General features: G+C 37.5%; 1 long non-coding RNA gene across 2 annotated transcripts in view; it reads right to left on the bottom strand.

The window, feature by feature from the left end:
- LOC112207723 (uncharacterized) overlaps positions 1 to 23,539 on the bottom strand; it is a 575,632-nt gene that overhangs the window by 136,813 nt on the left and 415,280 nt on the right. The window contains exon 3 of one of the 2 annotated variants that reach the window (XR_010154850.1): positions 17,351 to 19,542. The exons of the other annotated variant lie outside the window; for it this stretch is intronic. This is a non-coding gene — a long non-coding RNA (uncharacterized LOC112207723). The remainder of the gene's footprint in view (positions 1 to 17,350; positions 19,543 to 23,539) is intronic. 2 annotated transcript variants of the gene reach the window in all.

Genomic DNA, 23,539 nt, shown 5'->3' on the forward strand with positions numbered 1-23,539 from the left:
ACATGGAAATATCTACACCGCAATCTCTGCAAATATGGATATACCTACACCGCTAGCTCTGCAAACATGGAAATATCTACACCGCTATCGGTATAAACATGGAAATATCTAAACCGCTATCTGTATAAACATGGAAATATCTACACCGCCATCTGTATAAACATGGAAATATCTACACCGCCATCTGTATAAACTTGGAAATATCTACATCGCCATCTGTATAAACATGGAAATATCTACATCGCTATCTGTACATATATGGAAACATCTACACCGGTATGTCAATAAACATGGAAATATCTACACCGCCATCTGCCTAAACACGGAAATATTTACACGGCTATCTGTATAAAAATGGAAATATTTACACCGGCATCTGTATAAATATAGAAATATCTACACCGCTATCTTTATAAAGATGGATATATCTACAACGCCATGTGTATAAACAAGGAAACATCTACACCGCTATCTCTATAAACATCGAAATATCTACACTGCCATCTGTATAAACAAGTAAACATCTAAACCGCTATCTCTATAAACATCGAAGTATCTACACCGCCATGTCTATAAACATGGAAATATCTACACCTCTATCTGTATAGACATGGAAATATCTAGACTGACATCTGAATACACATAGAAATATCTACACTGCTATCTGTATAAACATGGAAATATCTACACCGCTATCTTTATAAACATGGAAATATCTACACTACTATCTGCATAAACATGGAAATATCTACACCGCCATCTCTATAAACATGGAAATATCTACACCGCTACCTCTAATAACATGGAAATAGCTACAGAGCCATCTCTGTAAACATGGAAATATCTACACCGCCACCTCTATAAACATGGAAATATCTACACCGTCATCTGTATAAACATGGAAATATCCTCACCGTCAGCTGCATAAACATGGAAATATCTACACCGCCATCTGTATAAACATGGAAATATCTACACCTCCATCTGTATAAACATGGAAATATTCACACCGCCATCTGTAAAAACAAGGAAATAGCTACACCGCTATCTGTATAAACATTGAAATATCTACACCATTATCACTATAAACATGGAAATACCTAAACCGCTATCTGTATAAACTTGGAAATAACTACACTGACATCTGTAAAAACTTGGGAATATCTACACCGCCATCTGTATAAAGAAGGAAATATCTACACCAACATCTGTATAAACATGGAAATATCTACACCGCTATCTCTATAAACATGGAAATATCCACACCGCCATCTTTATAAACAAGTAAATATCTACACCGCTATCTCTATAAACATGGAAATATCTACACCGCTATCTCTATAAACAACGAAATATCTACACTGCCATGTCTATAAACATGGAAATATCTACACCTCTATCTGAATAAATATGGAAATATCTAGACTGCCATCTGTATACACATAGAAATATCTACACTACTATCTGTATAAACATGGAAATATCTACACCGCTATCTTTATAAACATGGAAATATCTACACTACTATCTGCACAAACAAGGAAATATCTACACCGCCATCTCGATAAACAGGGAAATCTCTACATCGCTATCTCTAATAACATGGAAATAGCTACACAGCCATGTCTGTAAACATGGAAATATCTACACCGCCATCTCTATCAACATTGAAATATCTACACCGCCATCAGTATAAACATGGAATTTTCCACACCGTCAGCTGTGTAAACATGGAAATATTCACACCGCCATCTGTAAAAACATGGAAATAGCTACACCGCTATCTGTATAAACATGGAAATATCTACACCGTTATCACTATAAACATGGAAATACCTACAACGCTATCTGTATAAACATGGAAATATCTACACTGCCATCTGCATAAACGGGAATATCTACACCGCCATCTGTATAAACATGGAAATATCTACACTCCCATCTGTTTAAACGTGGAAATATCTACACCGCTATCTCTATAAACTTGGAAATATCTACACCGCCATCTGTATAAGCAAGTAAATAACTTCACCGCTATCTCTATAAACATGGAAATATCTACACCGCTATCTCTATAAACATTGAAATACCTACACCGCCATGTCTAAAAACATGGAAATATCTACACCCCTATGTGAACAAACATAGAAATATCTAGACTGCCATCTGTATAAAGATAGAAATATCTACACTGCCATCTGTATAAACATGGAAATATCTACACCGCTATCTTTATAAACATGGAAATATCTACACTGCTATCTCTATACACAAGGAAATATCTACACCGCCATCTCTATAAACATGGAATTATCTACACCGCTATCTCTATAAACATGGAAACAGCTACACAGCCATCTCTGTAAACATGGAAATACCTACACCGCCATCTCTATAAACATGGAAATATCTACACCGCCATCTGTATAAAGATGGAAATATCTACACAGCCATCTCTATAAACATGGAAATATCTACACCACAATCTGTATAAACATGGAAATATCTACACCGTCAGCTGTATAAACATGGAAATATCTACACCGCCATCTGTATAAATATGGAAATATCTACACCTCCACTGAATAAACATGGAAAATTCTACACCGCCATGTGTATAAACATCGAAATATCTACAACGCCATCTGTATAAATATGTAGATATATACACCACTATCTTTGTAAACATGGAAATATTCACACCGCCATCTGTAAAAACATGCAAATAGCTAAACCGCTATCTGTATAAACATGGAAATATCTACACCATTATCACTATAAACATGGAAATACCTACACCGCTATCTGTATAAACATGGAAATATCTACACCATCATCTGTATAAACATAGAAATAACCACACTGCCATCTGTATAAACATGGAAATATTTTCACGGCCATCTGAATAAACATGGAAATATCTACAACGGTACTTTCATAAACATGGAAATATCTACACCGCCATCTGTATAAACAAGGAAATATCTACACTGCCATCTCTATAAACATGGAAATATCTACACCGCTGTCTCTATAAACATGGAAATATCTACACGGCCATTACTATAATCATGGAAATATCTACAACGCCATCTGTATAAACATGGAAATAATTACACCGCCATCTGTATGAACATGGAAATACCTACATCGCCATCTGCAAGAACATGAAAATATCTACACCACTACCTCTGTAAACGTGGAAATATCTACACCCCCATTTCTAGAAACACGGAAATATCTACACCAATATCTCTGAAAACATGGAAATAGCTACACCGCTATCTGTATAAACATGGGAATATCTACACCGCTATCTCGGTAAACACTGAACTATCTACACCGCTATCTCTATAAACATGAAAATATCTACACTGCCATCTCTATAAACATGGAAATATCTAAAGCGCCATGTGTATAAACATGGAAACATCTACAACGCTATCCCTATAAACACGGAATTATCTACACCGCTATCTCTATAAACATGGAAACATATACATTGCTATCTCAAAAAACACGGACATATCTACACCGCTTTCTGTATAAACATGGAAATATCTACACCGCCATCTGAACAAACATGGAAACACCTACACTGGTATCTGAATAAACATGGAAATATCTACAACGCTATCTGTATAAACATGGAAATACCTACACCGCTATCTCAATAAACATGGAAATAGCTACACAGCCAACTCTGTAAACATGGAAATATCTACACCGCCATCTCTATAACCATGGAAATACCTACACTGCCATCTGTATAAATATGGAAATATTTACACCGCTATCTCAATAAACATCGAAATATCTACACCGCCATGAATATAAAGATGGAAATGTGTACACCCCAAACTGAATAAAAATGGAAATATCTACACTGCCATCTGTATAAACATAGAAATATCTACACTGCCATCTCAATAAACATGGAAATATCTACACCGCTATCTTTATAAACATGGAAATATCTACAGAGCTATCTGTATAAACAATGAAATATTTTCACCGCCATGTGTATAAACATGGAAATATCTACACCGCTATCTCTATAAACATGGAAATAGCTACACCGCCATCTCTGTAAACATGGAAATATCTACACCGCCATCTGTATAAACATGGAAATATCTACACCGCCATCTGTATGAACATGGAAATAACTACACCTCCATCTGCATGAACATTAAAATATCTACACCGCTATCTGTATAAACACGGGAATAAGTACGCCGCTATCTCTATAAACACGGAAATATCTACACCACTGTCTGTATAAATATGGAAATATCTACACTGCTATCTCTATAAACACGGAATTATTTACACTGGTATCTCTCTATACAAGGAAATATCTACCCCGCTATCTGTATAAACCTGGAATTATCTACACCGATAACTGTATAAATATGGAAATATCTACACCAGTATCTCTATAAACATGGAAACATCTACACCGGTATCTCAATAAGCAGGGAAATATCTACACCGCCATCTGCATAAACACGGAAATATTTACATGGCTATCTGTATAAACATGGAAATATCTACACCGCCATCAGTATAAATATGGAAATATCTACACCGCTATCTTTCTAAAGATGGAAGTATCTACACCGCCATGTGTATAAACAAGGAAACATCTACACCGCTATCTCTATAATCATGGAACTATCTACACTGCCATCTCTATAAACATGTAAATATCTACACCGCTATCTGAATAAGCATTGAAATATCTACACCGTCATCTGTATAAACTTGGAAATATCTACACCGCCATCAGTATAAACATGGAAATATCTACACCGCTATCTCTATAAACATGGAAATATCTACACCGCTATCTCTATAAACATGGAAATAGCTACACCGCCATCTCTGTAAACATGGAAATATCTACACCGCCATCTGTATAAACATGGAAATATCTACACCGCCATCTGTATGAACATGGAAATAACTACACCTCCATCTGCATGAACATTAAAATATCTACACCGCTATCTGTATAAACACGGGAATAAGTACGCCGATATCTCTATAAACACGGAAATATCTACACCACTGTCTGTATAAATACGGAAATATCTACACTGCTATCTCTATAAACACGGAATTATTTACACTGGTATCTCTGTATACAAGGAAATATCTACCCCGCTATCTGTATAAACCTGGAATTATCAACACCGATAACTGTATAAATATGGAAATATCTACACCAGTATCTCTATAAACATGGAAACATCTACACCGGTATCTCAATAAGCAGGGAAATATCTACACCGCCATCTGCTTAAACACGGAAATATTTACATGGCTATCTGTATAAACATGGAAATATCTACACCGCCATCTGTATAAATATGGAAATATTTACACCGCTATCTTTATAAAGATGGAAGTAACTACACCGCCATGTGTATAAACAAGGAAACATCTACACCGCTATCTCTATAATCATGGAACTATCTACACTGCCATCTCTATAAACATGTAAATATCTACACCGCTATCTGAATAAGCATTGAAATATCTACACCGTCATCTGTATAAACTTGGAAATATCTACACCGCCATCAGTATAAACATGGAAATATCTACACCGCTATCTCTATAAACATGGAAATATCTACACCGCTATCTCTATAAACATGGAAATATCTACACCTCTATCGGTATAAACATGGAAATATCTAGACTGCCATCTGTATACACATAGAAATATCTACACTGCTATCTGTATAAACATGGAAATAACTACACCGCTATCTTTATAAACATGGAAATATCTACACTACTATCTGCATAAACAAGGAAATATCTACACCGCCATCTCTATAAACATGGAAATATCTACACCGCTATCTCTAATAACATGGTAATAGCTACACAGCCATCTCTGTAAACATGGAAATATCTACACCGCCATCTCTATAATCATGGAAATATCTACGACGCCATCTGTATAAACTTGGAAATATCTACACCGCCATCTCTATAAACATGGAAATATCTACGACGCCATCTGTATAAACATGGAATATCCACACCGTCAGCTGTATAAACATGGAAATATCTACACCACCATCTGTATAAACATGGAAATATCTACACCTCCATCTGTATAAACATGGAAATATTCACACCGCCATCTGTAAAATCATGGAAATAGCTACACCGCTATCTGTATACACATGGAGATATCTACACCGTTATCACTATAAACATGGAAATACCTACACCGCTATCTGTATAAACATGGAAATAACTACACTGCCATCTGTATAATCCTGGGAATATCTACACTGCCATCTGTATAAACATGGAAATATCTACACCGCCATCTGTATAAACAAGGAAATATCTACACCGCTATCTCTATAAACATGGAAGTATCTTCACCGTTATCTGTATAAACATCGAAATATCTACACCGCCATCTCTATAAACATGGAAATATGTACACCCCTATCTTTATTAACATGGAAATATCTACACCGCCATCTGTATAAACCAGGAAATATCTACACTGTCATCTCTATAAACATTGAAATATCTACACCGCTATCCCTATAAAAATGGAAATACCTACACCGCCATCTCTGTAAACATGGAAATATCCACACCGCCATCTCTATAAATATTTAAATATCTACACCGCCATCTGTATAAACATGGAAATATCTACTCCGCCATCTGTATAAACATGGAAACATCTACACTGTCATCTGTATAAATATGGAAATATCTACACCGCCATGTGTATAAACATGGAAATGTATACACCGGTATCTGTATAAAGATGCAAATATCTACACCGCTATCTCTATAAACATGGATATATCTACATCGCTATCTGTATAAACATGGAAATATTTACACCGCTATCTCTATAAACATGGAAATATCTACACCGCTATCTTTATAAACATGGAAATATCTACACCGCCATCTGCATAAACATGGAAATATCTACACCGCCATCTGTAGAAACAAGGAAATTTCTACACCAACATCTTTATAAACATGGAAATATCTACACCGCCATCTGTATAAACATTGAAATAGCTACACTGCTATCTGTGTAAACATGGAAATATCTACACCTCTCTGTGTATAAACATCGAAATATCTAAACCGCTATCTGTATAAACGTGGAAATATCTACACTGCTATCTGCCTAATCATGGAAACTCCTACACTGTTATCTCAATAAACATGGAAATATCTACACCGCTATCTGTATATACATGGAAATATCTACACCGCTATCTCTATAAAGATGGAAATATCTACACCGCTATCTGTATAAACATGGAAATATCTACACAGCTCTCTGTATGAACATGGAAATATCTACACAGCTATCTCTATAAACATGCAAATACCTACACCGTCATCTGTATAAACATGGAAATATCTACAGCGTTATCTCTATAAAGATGGAAATATCTACACCGCTATCTGTATTAACATCGAAATATCTACACCGCTATCTCTATAAACATTTAAATACCTACACCGCTATCTGTATAAACATGGAAATATCTTCACCGCTATCTCTATAAACATGGAAATATCTACACTGCTATCTGTATAAAAATGGAAATATCTACACCGCTATCTGTATAAAGATGGAAATATCTACACCGCTATCTGTATAAACTTCTGAATATCTACACTGCTATCTCTAAAACTTGGAAATATCTTCACTGCTCTCTGTATAAACATGGAAATATCTACATCGCCATCTGTCTAAAAATGACAATATCTACACTGCCATCTGTAAACATGGAAATATCTACAATGTCATCTGAATAAACATGAAAATATCTACACTGCTATCTTTATAAACATGGAAATATCTACACCGTCATCTGTATAAACAAGGAAATATCTACACAACTATCTCTATAAACATGGAAATATCTACACCTCTATCACTATAAACATGGAAATATCTACACCACTATCTGTATATACATGGAAATACCTACATCGCCATCTGTATGAACATGGAAATATCTACACCGACATCTGTATAAACATGGAAGTATCTACACTGCCATTGAATAAACATGCAAATGTCTTCACCGCCATCTGCATGAACATGAAAATATCTACACCGCTATCTCTATAAACATGGAAATATCTACAACGCTCTCTGTATAAACATGGAAATATCTACACAGCTGTGTGTATAAACATGGAAATATCTACACCACTATCTCTATAAACAGGGAAAATATATTTCATGCCAATGGAAACCAAAAATGCAGGGGTAGCTATAATTTATCAGCCAAATAGATTTCAAGACGAAAACTATAAGAAGAGCCAAAGAAGGTCACTATATAATGATAAAGGGAGGAGTTCACCAAGAGGATATAACAATTTTAAATATATATGCATCCAACTTTGGAGCACCCAGATATATTAGCAAATATTATTACAGCTAAGTAGATAGGTAGGCCCCAGTACAATAACGGCTGGAGACTTTCACCATTAGACAAATCTTCTAGACAGAAAATCAGCAAAGAAATGTCACAATTTATCTGCACTATAGTCACAATGGTCCTAATAGATACACACAGAACATTTTATCCAAGAACTGCAGAATATTCTTTTCCTCAGCACATGGATTACTCTTGAAGATAGACCGCATGTAAGATCAGAAATCAAGTCTTTAAATATTTAAAAAATGAAATAATATCAAGCATCTTCCCTTACCACAATGAAATACAACTAGAAATTAATAACAAGAGGAATTTTGGAAACCATACAAATTCATGGTAATTAAACAATATGCTTATGAATGACCCATAGGTCAGTTAAGTAATTAAGAAGAAAATTTAAAAATCTCTCTAAGCAAATAATAATGGAATCACAACATGCCAAAACCTATGAGATACAGCAAAAGCAGTACCCAGAGGGAAATTTAGAGCTATAGGTGCTTACAGTTAAAAAGAAAAGCTTTACATAAATAATCTAGCAATGCGTTGTAAATAGCTAGAAAAGCATGAGCAAACCAAACCTAAAACTTGTAGGAGGAAAGAAATCATAAAGACCAAAGTAAAAATAAACTAAATTAAAATGAATAAAAAATATCAATAAAAACTGAAAGTTTTTTGAAAAGTTAAGCAAAATTCCAAAAACTTTAACCAGACTAAGAGAAAAAGTGAGACAATCCCAATAAATAAAATCAGACATGAAAAAAGACACTAAACTGACACTGCAGAAATTCAAATGATCACTAGTGGCTACTATGAACAACCATATCCCAATAGAAAATTCCTAGATACATGCAACCTTCCAAGATTGAACCAGGAAGAAACCCAAAACCTGAAAAGATCAAGGAACAATATCTAAGATGTAAAAAAAAGTCTCCCAGAAAAAAAAAAAAGCCCAGGACTCTATGTTTTCACTGCTGAATTCTACCAAACATTTAAAGAATTAATCCTACTCACATTATTCAGAAAAATAGAAGAGAAAGGAATACTTCTAAATTCATTCTACAAGTCAGTATTACCTTGATACCAAAACCTGGCAAGGACACATGAAAAACAGAATACTACAGGCCAATTTCTCTGATGAATATTGATGCAAAAAGCCACAAAGAAATATCAGCAAACCAAATTTAACAATACATTAGCAAGATCATTCATCAAGACCAAGTGGGATTTATCCCTGGGATGCAATAATGGTTCAACATATACAAATCAATCAATGTGATACATCATATCAACAGAATGAAGGACAAAAAAAATGACCATTTCAACTGTTGCTGAAAAAGAATTTGATAAATTTCAGTAACCCTTCAGGATAAAAAAAAAATCTCCAAAAACTGAATATAGAGGAGACATACCTTAACGTAAAAGTCATATAAGACAGACCCACAATTAGTATCATACTAAGTGGGAGAAAACAAAGTCTTCCCTCAAAGAACTGGAACACAACAAGGATGCCCACTGTCACCACTGTAATTCAGCATAGTACTGGAAGTCCTAGCTACAGCAAGAAGACAACAGAAAGGTATAAAGAGCATCCAAATTGGAAAGGATGAAGTCAAATTATCCTTGTTTGCTGATAAAAATCTTATATTTGGAAAAACCTAAAGATTCCACAAGGAAATTATTAGAACTGACAAATTCAGTGAAGTTATATGATACAAAAATCAACATACAAACATTAGTAGCATTTTTATATGCCCACAGTTCAAAATCAGAAAAAGAAACAAAAAGGTAATCCCATTTGCAATAGCCACACATAAAATTAAATACCTGGAAATTAACCGAACCAAAGAAGTGAAAGATATCTATAATGAAAACTATAAAACACTGATAAAGGAAATTAAAGAGGACAGAAAAAATGTAAAGACATTTCATGTTTATGGACTGCAAGAATCAATATCATTGGTGAAAATTTCCAGGACATTGGTCTGGGCAAGGATTTCTTGAGCAATACTCCACAAGCACTGTCAACCAGAGCAAAAACAAACAAATGGGATTACATCAAGTTTAAAAGCTTCTGCACAGAAAAGAAAGCAATCAACAAAATGAAGACACAACCCACAGAATGGGTGAATATATTTGCAAACTACCCATCTGACAAGGGATTAATAACCAGAATATACAAGGAGCTAAAACAAGTCTACAGGGAAAAAAATCCAATAATCCGATTAAAAATGGGCAAAAGATTTGAATGGACATTTCTCAAAAGAAGACATATAAATGGCAAAGAGGTATATGAAAAGGTGCTCAACCTCAGTGATCATCATAGAAATACAAATCAAAAGTACAATGAGATGTCATCACATCCCAGTTAAAAGCTTATATCCAAAAGACAAGAAATAACATATGCTGGTGAAGATGTGAAGAAAAGGGAACCCTTGTATACTGTTAGTAAGAATATGTTAATAAATTAGTATGACCACTATGGAGAATAGTTTGGAGGTTCCTCAAAACACTAAAAATAGAGCTACTAGATGATCCAGCAATCATACTGCTGGGTATACACATAAGAAAGGAAATTGATATGTCAAAGGGCTATCTGCACTCTTATGTTTGTTGCAACACTGTTTACAATAGCCAAGATTTAAAAGCAACCTAAGTGTCCATCAACAGATGAATGGATAAAGAGAATGTGGTACATGTACACAATGGAGTATTATTCAGCCATAAAGAAGAATGAGATCCAATCATTTGCAACAGCATGGATAAAACTAGAGATCATTATGTTAAGTGAAATAACTTTACATCACACTTTCTCACTTGTTTGTGGGATCTAAAAATCAAAACAATTGAACTCATGGGCATTCAGAGTAGAAGGATGGTTACCAGAGGCTGGGATGGGTCATGTGGGTGTGTGTGTGGGGAAGTGGGGATGGTTAATAGGTACAAAAAATGGTTAGAAAAAATGAATAAGACCGGGATCCGTTCCAAGATGGCCAAATAGGAACAGCTCCGGTCTGCAGCTCCCAGCCTGATTGATGCAGAAGACGGGTGATTTCTGCATTTCCAACTGAGCCTCCACTGGTGATACCCAGGCAAAAAGGGTCTGGAGTGGACCTTCAGCAAACTCCAACAGACCTGCAGCTGAGGGACCTGACTGTTAGAAGGAAAACTAATAAACAGAGACGAATAGCAACAACATCAACAAAAAGGACATCTACACCAAAACCCCATCTGTAGGTCACTAACATCAAAGACCAAAGGTAGATAAAACCACAAAGATGGGGAGAAACCAGAGCAGAAAAGCTGAAAATTCTAAAAATCAGAGAATCTCTTCTCCTCCAAAGGATCGCAGCTCCTCGTCAGCAAAGGAACAAAGGCGGATGGAGAGTGACTTTGATGAGCTGACAGAAGTAGGCTTCAGAAGGTCGGTAATAACAAACTTCTCTGAGCTAAAGGAGCACGTTTGAACTCATTGCAAGGAAGCTAAAAACCTTGAAAAAAGTTTGGATGAATGGCTAACTAGAATAAACTGTGTAGAGAAGACCTTAAATGATGTGATGGAGCTGAAAACCATGGCACGAGAACTTTGTGATGCATGCACAAGCTTTGATAGCCGATTCAATCAAGTGGAAGACAGGATATCAGTGATTGAAGATCAAATTGATTAAATAAAGGGAGAAGACAAGGTTAGAGAAAATAGAGTAAAAAGAAAATGAACAAAGCCTCCAAGAAATATGGGACTATGTGAAAAGACCAAATCTACATTTGACTGGTGTACCTGAAAGTGATGGGGAGAAGGGAACCAAGGTGGAAAACACTCTTCAGGATGTTATCCTGGAGAACCTCCCCAACCTAGCAAGGCAGGCCAACATTCAAATTCAGGAAATACAGAGACCTCCACAAAGATACTTCTCGAGAAGAGCAACCCCAAGACACGTAATTGTCAGATTCACCAAGGTTGAAATGAAAGAAAAAATGTTAACGGCAGCCAGAGAGAAAGGTCAAGTTACCCACAAAGGGAAGCCCATCAGACTAACAGTTGATCTCTTCGTGGAAACCCTGCAAGCCAGAAGAGAGGGGGCACCAATATTCAACATTCTTAAAGAAAAGAATTTTCAACCCAGAGTTTCATATCCAGCCAAACTAAGCTTCATAAGTGAAGGAGAAATAAAATCCTTTACAGACAAGCAAATGCTGAGAGATTTTGTCACCACCAGGCCTGCCTTACAAGAGCACTAAACACAGAAAGGAACAACCGGTACCAGTCACTGCAAAAACATGCCAAATTGTAAAGACCATTGATGCTATGAAGAAACTGCATCAATTAATGGGCAAAGTAACCAGCTAAGATCATAATGACAGGATCAAATTCACACATAACAATATTAACCTTAAATGTGAATGGGCTAAATGTCCCAACTAAAAGACACAGACTGGCAAATTGGATAAAGAGTCAAGACCCATCAGTGTGCTGTATTCAGGAGACCCATCTCATGTGCAAAGACACACATAGGCTCAAAATAAAGGGATGGAGGAAGATCTACCAAGCAAAAGGTGGGGGGGGGGAAAGCAGGGGTTGCAATCCTAGTCTCTGATAAAACAGACTTTAAACCAGCAAGATTAAAAGAGACAATGAAGGCCATTACATAATGGTAAAGGGATCAATTCAACAAGAAGAGCTAACTACCCTAAATACATATTCACCCAATACAGCAGCACCCAGATTCATAAAGCAAATCCTTAGAGACCTACATAGAGACTTAGAATCCCACACAATAATAATGGGTGACTTTAACACCCCACTGTCAATATTAGACAGATCAATGAGACAGAAGGTTAACAAGGATTTACAAGACTTGAACTCAGCTCTGCACCAAGCAGACCTAATAGACATCTACAGTACTCTCCACCCCAAAATCAACAGAATATATATTCTTCTCAGCACCACATCACACTTATTCTAAAATTGACCACGTAATTGAAAGTAAAGCACTCCTCAGCAAATGTAAAAGAACAGAAATCACAACAAACTGTCTCTCAGACCACAGTGCAAACAAATTGAAACTCAGGATTAAGAAACTCACTCAGAACTGCACAACTACATGGAAATTGAGCAACTTGCTCCTGAATGACTACTGGGTAAATAAAGAAATGAAGGCAGAAATAAAGATGTTCCTTGAAACCAATGAGAAAAAGACACAACACAGAATCTCTGAGACACATTTAAAGCAGTGTGCAGAGGGAAATTTATAGCACTAAATGCCCATAAGAGAAAGCAGGAAAGATCTAAAATTGTCACCCTAACATTACAATTAAAAGAACTAGAGAAGCAAGAGCAAACACTTTCAAAAGCTAGCAGTAGGCAAGAAATAACTAAGATCAGAGAGACACAAAAAACTCTTCAAAAGATCAATGAATCCAGGAACCGGTTTTTTGAAAAGATCAACAAAATTGATAGACCGCTAGCAAGACTAATAAAGAAAAGAGAGAAGAATCAAATAGACGCAATAAAAAATGATAAAGGGAATATCACCACCAATCCCACAGAGACACAAACTACCATCAGAGAATACTATAAACACCTCTATACAAATAAACTAGAAAATCTAGAAGAAATGGACAAATTCCTGGACACATACACACTCCCAAGACTAAACCAGAAAGAAGTTGAATATTTGAATAGACCAATAACAGGCTCTGAAATTGAGGCAATAATAGCCTACCAACCAAAACAAGTCCAGGACAAGATGGATTCACAGCCGAATTCTACCAGAAGTACAAAGAAGAGCTGGTACTATTCCTTTTGAAACTATTCTAATCAATAGAAAAAGAGGGAATCCTCCCTAACTCATCTTATGAGGCCAACATCATCCTGATACTAAAAGCCTGGCAGAGACACAACAAAAAAAAAGAATTTTAGACCAATATCCTTGATAAACATCGATGTGAAAATCCTCAATAAAATACTGGCAAACCAAATCCAGCAGCACATCAAAAAGCTTATCCACCACAATCAGGTTGGCTTCATCACTGGGATGCAAGGCTGGTTCAACATATGCAAATCAATAAACATAATCTATCATGTAAACAGAACCAACCACGAAAACCACATGATTATCAATAGATGCAGAAAAGGCCTTTGACAAAATTCAACAGCGCTTCATGCTAAAAACTCTCAATAAACTAGGCATTGATGGAACATATCTGAAAATAATGAGCTATTTATGACAAACCCACAGCCAATATCATACTGAATGGGCAAAAACTGGAAGCATTCCCTTTGAAACCTGGCACAAGACAGGGATGCCCTCTCTCACCGCTCCTATTCAACATAGTGTTGGAAGTTCTGGCTAGGGCAATCAGGCAAGAGAAAGAAATAAAGGGTATTCAATTAGGAAAAGAGGAAGTCAAATTGTCCCTGTTTGCAGATGACATGATTGTATATTTAGAAAACTCCATTGTCTCAGTCCCAAATCTCGTTAAGCTGATAAGCAACTTCAGCAAATTCTCAGGGTGCAAAATCAATGTGCAAAAATCACAAGCATTCCTATACACCAATAAGAGACAATCAGAGAGGCAAATCATGAGTGAACTCCCATTCACAATTGCTACAAAGAGAAGAAAATACCTAGGAATCCAGCTAACAAGGGATGTGAAGGACCTCTTCAAGGAGAACTACAAACCACTGCTCAATGAAATAAAAGAGGACACAAACAAATGGAAGAACGTTCCATGCTCATGGATAGGAAGACTCAATATCGTGAAAATGACCATACTGCCCAAGGTAATTTATATATTCGATGCCATCCCCATCAAGCTACCAATTACTTTCTTCACGGAATTGGAAAAAACTACTTTAAAGTTCATATGGAACCAAGAAAGAACCCACATGGCCAAGACAATCCTAAGCAAAAAGAACAAAGCTGGAGGCATCACGCTACCTGACTTCAAACTATACTACAAGGCTACAGTAACCAAAATAGCATGGTACCTGTACCAAAACAGAGATATAGACCAATGGAACAAAACAGAGGCCTCAGAAATAACACCACACATCTACAACCATCTGATCTTTGACAAACCTGACAAAAACAAGAAATGGGGAAAGAATTCCCTATCTAATAAATGGTGCTGGGAAAACTGGCTAGCCATATGTAGAAAGCTGAAACTGGATCCCTTCCTTACACCATATACAAAAATTAACTCAAGATGGATTAAAGGCTTAAATGTTAGACCTAAAACCATTAAAAACCCTAGAAGAAAACCTAGGCAATATCATTCAGGACATAGGCATGAGCAAAGACTTCATGACTAAAACACCAGAAGCAATGGCAACAAAATGCCAAAACTGACAAATGGGATCTAATTAAAGAGCTTCTGCATGACAAAAGAGACTACCATCAGAGTGAACAGGCAACCTACAGAATGGGAGAAAAGTTTTGCAATCTACCCATCTGACAAAGGGCTAATATCCAGAATCTACAAAGAACTACAAATTTACAAGAAAAAATCAAACAACCCCATCAAAAAGTGGACAAAGGATATGAACAAACACTTCTCAAAAGAAGACATTTATGCAGCCAACAGACACATGAAAAAAATGCTCATCATCACTGGTCATCAGGTAAATGAAAATCAAAACCACAATGAGATACCATCTCACACCAGTTAGAATGGCAATCATTAAAAAGTCAGGAAACAACAGATGCTGGAGAGGATGTGGAGAAATAGGAACAACTTTACAATGTTGGTGGGAGTGCAAATTAGTTCAACCATTGTGGAAGACAGTGTGGCGATTCCTTAAGGATCTAGAACTAGAAATACCATTTGACCCAGCCATCCCATTACTGGGTATATACCCAAAGGATTGTAAATCATGCTACTATAAAGACACATGCACACGTATGTTTCTTGTGGCACTATTCACAATAGCAAAGACTTGGAACCAACCCAAATGTCCATTAATGTTAGACTGGATTAAGAAAATGTGGCACATACATACCATGGAATACTATGCAGCCATAAAAAAGGATGAGTTTATGTCCTTTGCAGGGACATGGATGAAGCTGGAAACCATCATTCTCAGCAAACTATCACAAGGACAGAAAACAAAACACTGCATGTTCTCACTCATAGATGGGAATTGAACAATGAGATCACTTAGACACAGGGCGGGGAACATTACACACAGGGGCCTGTAGGGGGTGGGGGCACTGGGGGAGGGATAGCATTAGGAGAAATATCTAATGTAAATGATGAGTTGATGGGTGAAACAAACCAACATGGCATATGTATACCTATTTATCAAACCTTCACGTTGTGCACATGTATCCTAGAACTTAAAAAAAAAAAAACTAAAAAAAAGAAAAAATGAGTAAGACCTACCATTGATAGCACAATAGCGCTACTGTAGTCAATAATAACTGAATTGTATATTTTTAAGTAACTTAAAGAATATAATGGGATTGTTTGTAACTCAAAGGAAAATTATTGAGGGATGGATACACCATTCTCCATGATATGCTTATTTCACATGGCACGCCTATATCAAAACATCTCATGTACCCCATAAATATATACATCTACCATGTACCCACAAAAATTTACAAAAAAAATTATAAAAATAAGAGATATGACCGTACTATGATTCCATATGCATTTGTGTTAGTTTTACAAATTTTCCATTGATTAGCTTTTCTATATATGAATGACTACTACAATATTGTGCTTCTTCAGGCTTTACACTATGTTTTACTCATCCATCCTCATTACCCTTCTTTTTCAGAAGATGTGGTTGGGTTCATTTTCTCTTATTTCTTCCTACTGCTTATTTTGTATATAGAAACACTATTGGTTGTTATACAATAACATGGCATGCAGCCACCTACCTGAACTGTCTTGTCTGTGGTGTTTCAATTCACATCAGGGGTGTCCAGGAAATCCATCACACCATTTGCCATTCTCTTGCACACCTGCTCTGCTTCGTCTTCCAGCCACTCTTTCTCTGCAACCACTTTGACAACATTGGCAATGACTCCTCATTGCTCAGCCAAAGGTTAATCTTGAAACCATGTAGCCACTACTGACACTACTTACTCATCAATGACTCCATGGCTTGCAATTCTGGAACATCATAATCTCCTCGTTTTCTTCTTCCCCCGCCCCGTTTCTCCTTTTCATGTTTTGCCAATGTTAGATATCAGTTCTAAATTTCTTTTCAAAGAATCAGTGTCAGTATATTCAATTCTTTGCCTTTGACTTTTAAACTTAACTTTATTGTAAAGCAACCTTTTTCGATTACCTGCTCTACCCTGACTCATTCCAATTACCTGCTCTGTCATAACCATTTTTCCCACCAAACCACTCACCCTGTCACTCTTTAAATTAGCCAGTCTGAATTAGTTTAGCCTGTGCGGTCTAACCCTAGCCAATAGGGGAACAACACAGCAGCAGGGGCCACAGGAGTCAGGGATAAGAACCCGTTTCCCTCACTTGTCCAAGTGTGCTCTCACCATTGCTCCATCTGTAAGGGTGCACCCTTCTATAGAAGTGACTTGCCTTGCTGAGAATTAAAAAGAAAATTTTATATTCGAGTGCTATTTCTTTTGTGGCACTGAAACTTTATTTATAACAGAGGGATGCCAGTAAAATTGGGGAAGGACCACAGGGAGAAGGAAACTTCCAGCTGAACTTTGTGATAATTTCAACTAACCGTGAATTTTCCAGGACACAATTTGGGGGTGGGAGGCAAAAACAAAGTGCCAATAAAAGCACAGAAGCCGGGGCAGGGAGGGGGCAATGCCTGAAAGCCCTGCTTGCTTTCTCAGCAGGCGGGCTTTCCCCTGGCAAGTTCTCAGCCCCTGGATATAAAGTCGGTGCTGTTGGGGGAGCACAGCAGGAGTGAGACTGGCATTTCTGGCTGCATGGGAGCTGGGTGAGGCCTGTCACTGCCAGCTTTCCCCCTACTTCCCTGATGTCCTGTATGATGCAGCAGAAGCAGCCCTAATAGCCCTGGGAATGTAACTCCATCAGCCTGAGAAACACACCCCTATCTCCCACAGCAGCCACTGCAAGCTGTGCCCAAGGATAGTCTGAGCTCAGACATACCTAATCCTATCCCCAACTGATGATCTTTCTCTGCCTGCCCTGGAAGCCAAAGACAAAAGACATAATCTCTTGGGAGCTCTACAGCCCCACCCAGCACCTGAGAAACGGGAATACTTCCCCAGGTGACTTCAGGGAAAACTTGTATCCTCCCTAAAATACTGCAGCTGATGCTGTTGAAAGCCTCATGTCCTGGCTGGAGAAGATCTCCCTACTCGTAGTGAGCAAAGGCCACCACCCGAGCTTCTCAGAGCTTCATATTTATTGGGTAACAAGAGCAAGGAGGAGGTAACGATTGTTCAGCTGCTTAATTGATCACAGGTTCATATTACTACTGATAGGCTTCAATTGTGCCTAATCATAAGAAATACTTGTGCAGCCTCCAACATCTCCTTTTTGTTTTTAAATTAATTGAGCAAGGCAATTGCAGGCTGTGCAGCCCTTAATTGCCAGTTGGTGATCCAGCTTAATTTTTCTTAGCCCTCATTCAAAATGGAGTCACTCTGGTTTGAATGCTTCTTTCATATTTCCCCCTTCCCTTTCACAAGAGGACCCTTAATCCTAAGAGTTGCAGAAGGATGAAGGTCCATCTTCTGCAACTTCTTCTTGCTGAATAGAGACTGATATTCCTGCTTAACTCTTAGGGTCTCTTGTATTCAGGGTAGAGAGGAGTCCAGTCAGAAAGCATTGGTCCGTTAAGCATTGATTGTACCTCTGAGTTCCAGCAAAAGGTGAAACCTTGGTGCTCCAGCAGTTTCTCAGCTTCCTGTGTGGTTTTCTTGATCTGTCCCCATATTATGGTGGTTGATGTCAATGTGACTCTGGTCGATCCTCCTTCTGTCTTTGCGTCCGAATTCAACTGGCTTATGGCTCGTACTGGGGGAACCAGGCCTGTAGTTGGAATTCATGGGGCCCTCCAGTCTCCCATTCCATGGTCACACACATCTTGAGGGCACCCGCATGGCTTGTTCATCTCCTGCAAAAACACAAGCATACCCTCATCCCCACCCTAGTAAAGCTACTGAAACAGAAGCAAAGGTTTTGTGGCTGTAGCCAGGAGGTATGCTGCTGCTGAAGCATTTGTTCTACAGACAGTAACTCAGCTTCTGCCTCTTTGGTTAATTACCGTGGGGTAAAACTTTCCATTCATAATGAGAGACAGGCTCTTTCTGATTAAAGAAGACACAGAAAAAGCAAATTGAGGCTTATCCTTCTTGTAAACAATTCTCAAGATCTATTACCATGAGAGACCAGTCTCTTGCTCCCACATCCATAAGCCCACAAAACTTAACTGCACAAGGGGGTCTATGAGAAGCTATGGATTGTGTAGATAAATCTCTCTCCTAGTTGCACTTCCAAATCCCTGACCTCCTTGCTTCTTCTTATGTAGAGAAGGGTACAACTTAAAGGGAACAAGCAACAGTTGAGCAACATATTCTCCTAGTTCAAAAACCCAAAGAGCTTGTGACATTACCACTACCTGAATTTCTCCTTCACAATCAAAATCAACAACTCCTGGGCCTGTAAGTTAAGACAACTTTTACCAAAACCAATCCCAAGTATTTTGTTGGCAAAGATCCCCAAATATCAATGTGAATCTTAGTGAGTTTCTTTCAATTAATATAATTTGTTCTGGAGGGGATCTAATCCTGCATTTCCAGATGTTCCTGGGGAAAGGGAATCAGTGTGCCTCCAGAAACCCACCCCTGAGACAGAGTTAGGGCCTGGATGGGGAAATGCCTTCATAGTTTGAGGTGCCCAGGTCCAGGCCCCCTTCTCGCTTCCCAACAGGGGGCGCCATTTTGATGAAATTTTGAGTGACACTGATTAGCCCAATGATTTATTTTATTGCGATGAGGGCAAAGTCCTGGCGTTTTTTTCTGTTGAGAGGGGAACTGTGTTACAAGATCATTTTTGCCCAGTGGTCTGGTAGTGTTCTTTTTTGAAACATCCAATTTTTCTACACTTGTAACACTTTCCCACTTTAGGGCTTGACCCTTGGCTTCCTTTATATCTGTCAGCTACCAAATTAGCCATTGCCTGAGTCAATACTGCAGAGCAATGAAACTCAATTCCTACATTTTGACAGGCTCCGAAAAAACCTCCCAAGTCCTCTGCACATCTCACAGGTGCCAGTGCACGTTACAATCCATGAAAGCCAAAGCTAAAGTCAGCCTTTCGGTAGCCACAAAAGAAGACGGTACAAGCCAATTTTCATCCTCCCTCTCCTGATCATCCTACAGCACTTTGGATAGGTGCTGTAGGTGTAGCAAAAAATTCTCTCAAACCCTGAAATAACAAAAAGGTGGTACATACCAAACTCCAAACAAAAAAGAAAATAAACAGAAACAACCAAATTCTTCCTCACGTTACTCTGATTCAAAAACTTCCCATTCTTTGTACCTCTAGGGCACTGACCAGTACCTTTTTAGAGCGCTGACCTTATGTTGCTCCTGGCAGACTTGTCATGGGGTTTCTCATTTGTCTAGTTGGTTTTAGATTTTTCTGGGCTTTAGTTTTTTCTGTTCCAGCAGATCTTCCTCATTCAAGTCCCTATAGGACCCTATCTATCCATATCTGTCCGTGTCTGTCCCTGCAAATCTCTGCTAGTCTTTTCTTATCTCTACTTGTGTACCTCTTTAGGGCATTGACCTTATATTGCTAGTCTTTGCTAGTCTATCTATCCATATCTGTCCCTATGGTACCTGTTATTTCCTGCAAGTTCCTGCAAGTCCCTGTCTTTCCCTACCTATCTCTACTTACTTATCTCCACTTACTTATCTCTATTCGTTTCTATTTATCTCTATTTATCCCTGCAGGCCTCTTCAGGTCCCTTCAGGTCTCTTCAGGTCTCTTTGTCCTTGTTAGTGTGCCACTTGTGGCTGACTGCCACAACTACTACTTGAGATGGTCACTACAGCAGTTACTACTGTTATGGCTTGAGACCATCATTCAGCAATTACTGTTACTGCTTGAGACCGTCATTATGACTGAATGAAGGGACAAATGTAGAAATGATAACCAAAAAAAAAAACAAAAAAGAAACTGTTTTAAGGAAAGGCAACATGAGGAGAAGAGAGAAGAGAAAAAGAAAAGAGCTCCCTGCTTCTAGTGAGCAAAGGCCACGGCCCGAGCTTCTCAGCCCTTCATATTTATTGGGTAACAAGAGCAAGGAGGAGGAGGTAACGATTGGTCAGCTGCTTAATTGATCACAGGTTCATATTGTTACTGACAGGCTTCAATTTTGCCTAATCATAAGAAACATTTATGCAGCCACCAACATTATATAATGATAAAAGGTCTAGTCCAACAGGAAAATATTAGAATCCTAAATATATATGCACCTAACACTGGAGCTCCCAAGTTTACCAAAACAGTTGCCACTAGACTTAAGAAATGCGATAGACGGTAACACAATAATAGTGTGGGACTTCAATACTCCACTGACAGCACTAGACAGGTCATCAAGACAAAAAGCCATAAAAGAAACAATGGATTTAAACTATACCCTAGGACAAATTAACAGATATTTACAGAACAGTCTACCCAATGACTGCAGAATGTACATTCTATTCATCAGCACATGGAATATTCTCCAAGATAGACAGTATGATAGGCCGCAAAACAGGTCTCAAATTTAAGAAAATCAAAATTATAGCAAGCACCCTCTCAGACTTCAGTGGAAGAAAATTGGATATCAACTCCAAAAGGAACATTCAAAACCATGGAATACATGGAAATTAATAAACTGCTCCTGAACAATCACTGGATCAATAATTAATCAAGATGGAAATTTAAAAATTCTATGAACTGAACCATAATAGTGACAAAATCTATTAAAAGCTCTGGGATACAGCAAAAGTGATGCTAAAGGGAAAGTTTATAGCATTAAATACATATATCAAAATGTCTGAAAAACCACAAATATACAATCTAAGGTCACACCGCAAGGAGCCAGAGAAGGAAGACCAAACTAAACCCAAACCCAGCAGAAGAAAAGAAATAACAAAGATCAGAGCAGAATTAAATTATACGGAAAAAAACAAACAAAGAAACAAAAGATAAGTGCAACAGAAAGCTGGTTCTCTGAAAACATAAACAAAATTGACAGACCATTGATGACTGGAGCCAATAAAAGAACAGAGAGGGTCCAACTAAGCTCAATTAGAAATGAAACAGGAGATATTACAAACAATACCACAGAAATACAAAAGATCATTCAACGCTATTGTGAACGCCTTTACATACACAAACCGGAAAACCTAGAGCATATTCATAAATTCCTGGAAATATGCACACCTCATAGATTAATCCAAGAAGAAGTAGAAACTCTGAAGAGATCAATAAAAAAGCAGTGTGTTGAAATAAAAATATAAAAAATTGCCAACAAAAAAAGTAAAGGACCAAATGGATCCAATTCTATTAACATGGAAATACCAAAACTGTCATCTGTATAAACATGGAAATATCTAAACCGCTATCTCTATAAACATGGATATATCTACACCGCTGTCTCTAAAAACATGGAAATATCCACACCGCTATGTGTATAAACATGGAAATATCTACACTGCCATCTGTATAAACATGGAAATATCTACACTGCCGTCTGTATCAACATGGAAATATCTACACCGCCATCTGAATAAACATGGAAATATCTACAACGCTATCTTTATAAACACGGAAATAACTACACCACCATCTATATAAACAAGGAAATATCTACACCGCCATCTCTATAAACATGGAAATATCTACACCACTATCTCTATAAACATGGAAATACCTACACCGCTATCTGAAAAAACATGGAAATATCTACACCGCTATCTCTATAAACATGGAAATACCTACACCGCTATCTGTATAAACATAGAAATATTTACACCGCTATCTCTATAAACATGGAAATATCTATGTTGATATATGTATAAACATGGAAATATGCACACCACTATAAGTATAAACAT

The sequence above is a fragment of the Pan troglodytes genome, chromosome X, assembly GCF_028858775.2.
Source record: "Pan troglodytes isolate AG18354 chromosome X, NHGRI_mPanTro3-v2.0_pri, whole genome shotgun sequence".
Lineage (NCBI taxonomy): Eukaryota > Metazoa > Chordata > Mammalia > Primates > Hominidae > Pan > Pan troglodytes.